Genomic DNA, 8300 nt, shown 5'->3' with positions numbered 1-8300 from the left:
ACCATATACCTTGCAAAAATAACACGTTGAACCGACATCGTCGAATCGCCATTCATTACAAACCACCCTGTCTCATTCCCTAATCGGCTGCAAGCGAACTCTGCAACATCAGTACAGTAGTCAAAGCCTGCATAACCGGCAAAAAAATCAAATTCTGCATCATAACAAAGAAATCGGTCAATGCCCAAACTCCCTGCATTCAAACCAAAATCAGTCCCTGCCATAAGATTCTAAACATGTTAACCAATCCTCATTACCAACTGTTTTTTCTAACTGTTAACTAGTTTGTAACCAGCCCCTGCATCAAAATACAAAACTAACTGCATACACTTACTAAACAAACCATTTGTCAGTCCGAAACCGCGCCACAAAATTGAATCGTATCGGCTCATGAACCAGTCTGCAATTAAATCAAATTCCTACACAGGTAAAAGGATCGGTTCAGCAAATAAAAACCAGAAAAGAAACAATAACTCATACCATAACACCATTCATCCATACATATAAACCCACACATTCACATCCATACGTACACGACATTCAATGGACTCACACTCATCCAAGGCTAATACAAATTCTGCATCAATACATACATCAAATAATCAAGGCAGTTCCAAAAAAGGACATTCAAATCCATACCAGTTCAGTGCCTTTGTTCCGCTTGAGGATATTACCATCAGATGCGCTTCCCGACCGACTAGCATACCATCAGATCCAGCAACTTGATAAGAGACTTATGGGCAGCAAAACTGGCAGCGTTGTATCAATCTCAAACTGATCCTGAATCGGTTGGCTTTGTCACAACAAGCCCCTGCGCAAGAGAGAGTGTATCAGTTCGGAAGTTTCTAAACATAACACTTAGCCTCATGACAGTTCCGGTCACTTCATTGTAACAGTTTAACTACACGTACATACATTCACTTAACCAACCTAACTAATTCCAGCTCATCCAAACAGTTGCTAACAACTTCTAACTGTCATATAACTAACCTTTCCTAACCAACTAGTGTAACTACCTATAACAGAAAAATCACATAACAGAAATAACAAACCTAACTGAATCCAACTGACTCAATCTACACCCTCAGTTTCATAACTACCTCACTCAATCTAACGGCTCCCAGTTCTCCTCCATAACTAACATTCACCTTCACCTCCTCTATAAATTCAAACTTCCCTCCACAATCCAAAATCTCACGCCATTTTTTTTCCATTCATCCACCTTCACACACACCACTTCCAACCATTCTTCACTCACCACCTTCACACATCTTCATCTTTCTCCACCATTTCCATCTCCATTCATTCATCAGCGTCTTCTTCATCTTCTGATCTTCATCATCTTCAATTCTCTTCCTTCACTCTATCATCTTCATCACCTTCAACTCTCCATTTTTTCTCACCTTCAATCATCACTAACAGAGAGGGGAAGAGAATCGATAATACATAGAAAAGGAGAAGAACAAATTGACACGGAAAAATCAAAAAGAGAACTCGCGATTGAACCTGGAACCTTCAATTCTTCAGTCTTCCTCAAATCTCCTTCTTCCTCGAACCATAACTCTATTCCTTCACTCTTCAATCTCGATTTTTCTCTTCACTATAACCGCTCGCAATCTTCCACCAATAACCTCCGCACGCATCAACAAAGCTTCGCCGATCCGAGTGCTATGAACAAGAACAAATTACCGTTACCTGAGCTGTTATCATCATCAACCTAATCATTATCGTGAATCCGAATACAGAAGCAGAAAGAAGATCGGAGATGCTGAGAGAGAGAAGTGAAGGTCGTTACGTGATGGCCTCATGGTGGCGCTGCGGTTCCGTTCATCGGAGAAGAAGTAGTCCGCCGCGCCGTTCACGTGTACGCGGGAGAAGAGAGAGTCCGAGTATCTCAGGATTCATACCAGGTAAACCCTAATTCCCCTTTCTATTTCTCTTTTATTAATTAATTTTAATTTAATTACCAAAAATCTGAATAAAAAAGGAATATGAAAAAAAAGACTGAATCCAAACCCATGGGCCTCACATGAAATCGCAACATACACCCCCCTGAGGCCCATCATCACTTTTTTGATAAAGAACCAAGCTGAACAAAATTCTGCTGGGCCATTATTCATTGGGCCTGCGCCTGTTTTACTAATTCTACGACCATAGTCAACTTACACCCCCCTGTTTCCTCTTTTTTAATCACTAGAATTTAGGTTTAATTAGACTTTTTTCTATTTTCTTTTAGGTGATAAAAATACTAATTTTCCTACTATCTTTTAGACTTTGACATAATTTCTTTTAACATAAAAAAATAAGCACTAAAAAAATATTAGTTTAGACTTTATTTCTTGTGTTTGATTAGAATACTAATTTTGTCATAAAAATAATAATAAAAATAGTAGTTTTAGGCTATTTGTTTTTAGTCTTTTTACTTGACTTGTAATTCAAAATAGTTTCTCCCATAAAAATCAATAAAACTAATAGTACTTTTAATTCACTTTTGTGCTATATTTTCTACTTGGTCTTTTTTATGTTCTTACGCTATCTTCGTATATTCCACTTTTTGCTTTAATTTCCATGTTTCTTTTATTCCTAACCATAGGTAGAAACCATGATAACATTAGGTAGAAATTCCCTTCATACTTAGGCTAGTTTCTCTTTTTCTTTTGCAACATAAAACATCTAAAAATACTTGAATAAACTCCCATAAAAAATACCAAGAAAACTCATAAAAAAATGACTAATAAATACTTTGACTAATAAAAAGGGAATGGAAGCTTGTAACTTCTCTTGCTTAAGGGATGTTCGAGTGCTTGTGGCTCCCTTGCTTAAGGGTTCCATTCAGGCGTAAGTTCCCAACTCCTAAAAAACACCAACCAAAGAGTAACTCGAGTTTCCCTTGCTTAAGGGATTTCCTCGAAACACTCAAACTCTCTCTCTCTCTTCTCTCGCTTTCTTAAGGGCACCGTTATTTTCGCTCCATTGCATCCTAGGCTGTCCCCTTGTGCAAGAGCGCGAACGTTAACTCCGCCCAACTAAAAAACACAAAAACAAACAGAAAATATGGAGCCGAACTACGGCGCTCTGATTCCTGAAAAGGATAAGTAGGCATCAAGTCGCGGGGCTTGAACGAGCACACTTGTAAATATTTCCTTCTTTTCCCCGTATTTCTTTTTGCATTCATTCGCATTTAGACATAGACATAGTACACACCCATTAGATAGAAACAAACATAGGTGGATACCATCGAGTACGATGGGCGCGAGGGGTGCTAATACCTTCCCCTTGCGTAACCGACTCCCATACCTAGATTCTCTGGTCGCAAGACCTTGTTCCTTCATTTGCTAGGTTTTCTGATATTCCTTTCCCTTATGGGATAAATATATTGGTGGCGACTCTGTTCATTTTTCGCGAGCGTGCGGCAGCTGGCGACTCTGCTGGGGATGTTGCTAGACCTGTTGCTGGTCCATCCTTAGTGAGTCGATCCTAGCCTGCGTTTGTTTGTTTATTTACTGGGTGTTTATTTGCTTTATGTCTATATCTTGTATATATGTTTGCATGTTTATTTTCTGCTTGCATATCATGTTTATTTCTGTTTGCACATCATGCATATGGATTATATTCTGTGTTCCTTGGGGTCTTCTGTTCTGTTTTGCAGGTGGGGGGGTTTGTATGAGGTAAAAGGCCCACTACCCAGGCAAAGTGACACATAGGATTAGCGTGGATGCTCATGTTGACTATCGTAGCGCTTGCTATGGATGAGTTCAATATGGGGTACCACAACTGGGCGAGGTTCTTTCATGGAACACTGTGTCTGGCACGCTTGTTGCCTCAAACACTTTGTACCCCATGGGAACTGTAGACCCTAGTGACCATTAGGGACCACCTGTCCGTGTCTAGAATTCATACCCGTGAGATTGGGGTGGGACAGGAAACCTTGGCTCCTACATACCATTGCTTCTTCATATTTGAGGTCGGACCTTTATTTGGTCTGTTCTCATGGTGCTTGATATTCTGGTATTCAAAAAGGCGTCGAACCTTTGATCCTGAGACATTTGACCTATGCAGAGATTTTACATCAGTTATCCAGAGATTGTACATATGCTATTAGGATTATATGGACCTTGATCCCACGCCTTTGCATTGCATAACATCATTGTTCCATCCACTTCATTTGTGAGGGATCCTAAAGTCTATTTCCAAAAAAAAAAAAGGGGAAAAAGGAAAGAAAAAAAGAAAAAGAGAAATAGAAAAGCAGAAAAAAAAGAAAAAAGAAAAGATATTCTATACAAAAAAAAAGGGCTTTGATTCCAAAAGAGAACTAAAAAGCGTGCGAAAAGACTTTAGGATCTCTCATAAACGAAACATGCATTCACACTATCATGCATTTCATGGTTCTCTCAGATACTTATGGGACCCTTTCTCTTCAGATTTCAAGATCAATAACGGATTTGACTTCTCACCGCCACAAAGATCAACTATGGAACAACTCCGTGAGGAAATGGATCAGATGAGGGAACAAATGGGTCATCTTATGTTGGAGATGCAAGACTTGGTCCATAATCAGGATGCACTAAAGGAGGAAAATAGTCAGTTGAAGACTCAATTGAGCTTGGTCATGGAAGTTCTGAAGACGGTATTAAGGAATGAAGGTGATGTTGTTCCTGTTGCTGCAACAGAAGTTGTTGATTCCTTCTCCCCAATAGGATCTCTTTTCACTCATGGGATGCCTCAGGGAGCTCTCCCTCGATTTCAAGTGCCATTGCCTCCACGTCAAAATGTTCATGCCCCTAGAATGAATCAAGGAGACCGGATGTGTGGAAAAAAACCTAAGATGCCTCAGAGGGTTCTTGATCCGATCCCGATGCCTTATGCTCAGTTACTTCCCCGCTTGCTGGAACTTCGGTTGGTTGAGCTACGCGACTTGTCCATGCCTGAAAAGCTTCCCCCCAGTTTTGATGCCAATGCTCGATGCGAGTTCCATTCTGGGGCACCTGGCCATGATATTGAGAATTGTAGGGCGCTGAAGCAGCAAATTCAAGATCTCATTGATTCCAAAGCAATATCATTCACTCCAAATGGCCTGCACATAAAACGAAGAGTTCATGCATAAGTGAATGTCCGTATTCCACAATGTATCACAAAAAAAAAAGAGAGAATAATAAGCCCAAATGGAGTCAAGGCTCCTCAATTATGGCGATCATCATTTCATTTCAGTATTTCCTGTTTTGTAGAAGGTTACTTCCTTGTTTGAACTCATTGGTACGATAATAATAAAAGCACCACAAATTCTTGAGCAACTTTGTCAGAATCTTCTTTCCGAGGGGTAATCAAAATGTTCTGTAGAAGCATCTCTCATTTTCAAGGTTCTTGTGCTCAGTTGTATCCATGGAGGTTGGTTCTTCAGTTGGTGTTTGAGCTCTCCTTGCAACAAGTAGCTTCTCTAAGTTTGGTGACCACACAAGGTTCCTCCATGTTGATGGCAAATACCTCTTCGATGAATATGCTTGGGGCTCCCGCACGAGGGATAAGCAAGACATACTCTTATCTTGAGCATTGCATCACTCGCATTGCTCGAATCCCTAAAGCAAGGCAAAAGTTTACAACTCATGGGTGACTTTGTTGGAGTTCTCTTTTGAAGTAATCTGAAGTGTTTGGAAGGAACTGCAGAAAGTATTCAAGCTCAACAAGTCCAGACGGAGTCAAGTCTCCTCAACAATGGCATTCATCTAGTTTCTTTATTGCATTCTCATTTGTAATATTTCATTGTTTGTTTAAGCACTGATTGCATGTAAAAACTTGTTAATTTCTGAATGAAAATCATAATACATTGTTTATGTTTGTCTTGAAGAAATCCATTCGTTTTCACTCATATAATATTTTGGCATTACGATACCAACTTTACTAATCGCTTGCTTAGGCAAAGAGCGGAGGGAGAATGATGAAAAATAAAAATGAAAAATCTCTAATCATGTGATTTTGAATAAAACCCTACTGAGGATGTACATGCATTATTTCAAATCCTCAAACACCGGAGATATAAGGGAGATAGACCCTCGTTAACCCCTTTGAGCTTTGAAGTAGGAGTTTCTTTTCTAATCATAAAAAACCCTTATCTTAACCTTGGGGCAGGGTAGTGTTCATTTAACTTGATCGAGTGTTCAAAACTCACCAAAAGGGTACGCATCTAAGGATACAACAATGGTTATCCTTCAAAAGGTTGAGGAATGTCAAAACCGCAATGATTATCCTTATCCCATCAAGAGATCAAGAGATGACGATACCACAATGGTAATCCTTCATCAAATCAAAGGAGTGAGGCAGTCGCAATCACCTCCAACGAATCAAAGACTATGCGAGGTCACACGACTTGTTCAAAAAAAAAAGAGAGCAAAAAAAAAATGGCGAAAAAATAATGAAAAGATGAAAAGAAAATGGAAAAAGAAAAAAAAAACGACGAAATTGCCAAGCAAGAACAAAGTCGTGTGACAATGAATCAGAAGAATAAAAGGTGAGCGACCGCCATGTCCAAAAAACCTCATTGACTCCTCAACCATTTCAAATTCCTTGTGAGGGATGAACACTCGTGTCGAGTTAACTGAACATAGGAATGGAGAACATCACGAAGGGGGCGGGTACAAATAATTTTGAGCCTAAAAATCCTTTGTTTTCTAAAAACCGTGAACCCGGCCAAATTACAACCCTTAAAAGTCCTAATTGAAGTAGGGTTTATTTTGAAAGCGCACTCCGATGAGATAGCGTTTAAATGACTCCCAATGAAGTGAGAATCATATCCATGTTGGTATCGTACGTTTGCTTTATCTTCCATATGCAAAAAATCGAGGTTGTGTCAACTAGTGATTCGGTCACAAGAGGTCGCGACCTCATTTCACAAAAAAGTTTTACAACTTCAAGACTAACATAGGCTTTGCATTAGAATTATCATTCTTAGAATTAACATTCTTTTGCATACAAAATATGTGCTTAACATCAAGGAAATTACCATGGTGAGAATCAGTGAGTAACTTGACTATGTCAAAGTACAAGAGACTTGAGAACTCCGAGGAGTAAAAGCCAATTATCTTAAATGGTGACCATCAAGGGGCAAGTTATCCAAAGAACTCCGTTGGGCATGAACAGTTAATGCTTTCCTTGATTTCCTTGAGAGGAAGAATTTGAAGACTCCGTTGAGCGTGGTAAAGTTGTTTCCATGTTTGTTTGACTTCAAGACAATGGAAGCTTGAGGATTCTAGTAAGATGTACCTAATCAGGGGCAATTGAATCGAGGTTTGACCTCTCAAATTCAGCATATCTGGGACAATCATGTCGATAAATCTCTTCAAGCTTTGACCAATCTGGGGCAATCACGTCGAGGAATCTCTCAAATTCAACCAATCTGGGGCAGTTACGTCGAGATTTGACAAATCTCTCCAAGGATCCACTGGGGGCAAATTCCTCCATAAGTCACGAAGCTTGGGGCACAATTCTGAGTTTTATTGTCCTCTCCCTAATCATAGGAGTTTATTTCTCCTGGAACCCTGGTATCTCCCCAAGCATGGAGTTTATTTCTCCCGAGAGTTTGTTCCATTCCTCAAGCATAGGAGTTTATTTCTCCTAGGAGTCGTCCTACTTCCCTAATCAAGGCTCCTTATTTGGATCTCTCATCCCCAACATGGCGAATCGAGGGAATCTCCTCAAGTTGAAAATCCTCCAAGCGGTGGCACATGGTGAGAAGTCACAAGCTATTCTTCAAGGTGCATCTTACAAATCAAAGTCCAAAATTTATTGGCACCTCCACATGGTCCTTAACACTAAGCGGATTCTCCCTGGTGTTTACATCACTAATGCCTTTATTTGGCACTCTGCATATAGCGCTCACTGCATATAGCATTGCATCCTCAAAAGCGTAGCATATCCGTCAAAATGGAGCATTACGCCATAGAAAAATTCAAACATGCATACAAAGCATAAGCCAGATAATACAAATCCGCACCCAATCAAGACGACGACACATCCTCACACAAAAGGTTGTCCTTACAAATTCTGATTGATATCTGCTACTACATTTCAAATCTCTTCCAACCACGGTGCCGATGTGAGGTATCTTCAATCTCTGATGAGTGTCTGACACAATGTCTTCTTTTGTCCCTCGATGTTGAGTCGATGTTGAGTCATAGATCGTAAGAGATCTTATTCTTTCAGTCCTGAAGATCATGCTTAGGTCTTCTCCTGACGTTGAGTCGATGTTGAGTCATAGATCGTAAGAGATCTTATTCTTTCAGTCCTGAAGATCATGCTTAGGTCTTCTC

General features: G+C 39.9%; 1 long non-coding RNA gene across 1 annotated transcript; it reads right to left on the bottom strand.

Moving 5' to 3' along the window:
• Window positions 1-291: 291 nt before the first annotated feature.
• On the bottom strand, window positions 292-1933 carry LOC131614057 (uncharacterized). The gene is made up of 3 exons (XR_009287627.1): window positions 1507-1933; window positions 640-811; window positions 292-419 (listed from the first exon to the last, which is right to left on the bottom strand). It is a non-coding gene; the product is annotated as an uncharacterized LOC131614057 (long non-coding RNA).
• Between the last annotated feature and the right edge of the window lie 6367 nt (window positions 1934-8300).

Source organism: Vicia villosa, linkage group LG1 (genome assembly GCF_029867415.1).
Source record: "Vicia villosa cultivar HV-30 ecotype Madison, WI linkage group LG1, Vvil1.0, whole genome shotgun sequence".
NCBI classification, from domain to species: Eukaryota; Viridiplantae; Streptophyta; class Magnoliopsida; order Fabales; family Fabaceae; genus Vicia; species Vicia villosa.
This window is presented reverse-complemented; position numbering and strand designations above follow the sequence as displayed.